This window comes from Myotis davidii, unplaced genomic scaffold, assembly GCF_000327345.1.
Source record: "Myotis davidii unplaced genomic scaffold, ASM32734v1 scaffold901, whole genome shotgun sequence".
In the NCBI taxonomy this organism is placed as follows: Eukaryota; Metazoa; Chordata; class Mammalia; order Chiroptera; family Vespertilionidae; genus Myotis; species Myotis davidii.
In genome coordinates, this window is record NW_006291427.1 from 42386 (window position 1) to 42945 (window position 560).

The following is a 560-nucleotide window of genomic DNA, read 5'->3' on the forward strand; positions in this document are numbered from 1 at the left end:
TTCAGTTCCTCTGCCACAGACATATAATTAATGCTTGATAATAACTGTAATTATTACAAGGACTACTTGAGATGGAAGAGAGGAGAAACCGAATTTTCATATGAATTGGCATCTGAGCTGAACAGTCTGTTTATATGTCATAAAGCTTGGACCCCCTTCTCGTCGGTCCCCAGCTTTCACTCGGGGCCCACGAGCTGATGGCAGGAAACTCCAAGCTGGAGGCTTGATCACCCATCGGAGAACCGGCGTGGAGCCCAGCTACCCAGGGAACCAAGTAGCAAAATCCTCCCGCGCTCCTAGAGAGGACCCGGAAGCTCAGCGCAATCCCGGAAGACGAGGTGCTGACACACTTCCGGCCTTTGTGACTCATTGTGTCTGTGTCGAGGCGTCGGGAGGGCCTAGCAGCTAGCTCCTTGTGCAGCGCCCTTCGGCCGGTCTGAGCCCCAGAGTCGGCTCCCCTTTCTCTCCCAGCGCCCCAAGGCCGCTCCCGGGGCTCACGGTGAGACTTGGGCCGGCCTCTGCGGAGGGCGGGCGGGGCCGCAGGGGGGTGTGCGTGAGGG

The 560-nt window shown here is 58.0% G+C and overlaps 1 protein-coding gene across 1 annotated transcript in view; it reads left to right on the forward strand.

Annotated features, from left to right (window-relative positions):
- The first annotated feature begins 349 nt into the window (after nt 1–349).
- ZKSCAN1 (zinc finger with KRAB and SCAN domains 1) overlaps nt 350–560 on the forward strand; it is an 18948-nt gene continuing 18737 nt past the window's right edge. Inside the window, exon 1 of the mRNA XM_006764652.2 lies at nt 350–499. The gene's annotated coding sequence lies outside the window, so the exon portion shown is untranslated. The remainder of the gene's footprint in view (nt 500–560) is intronic.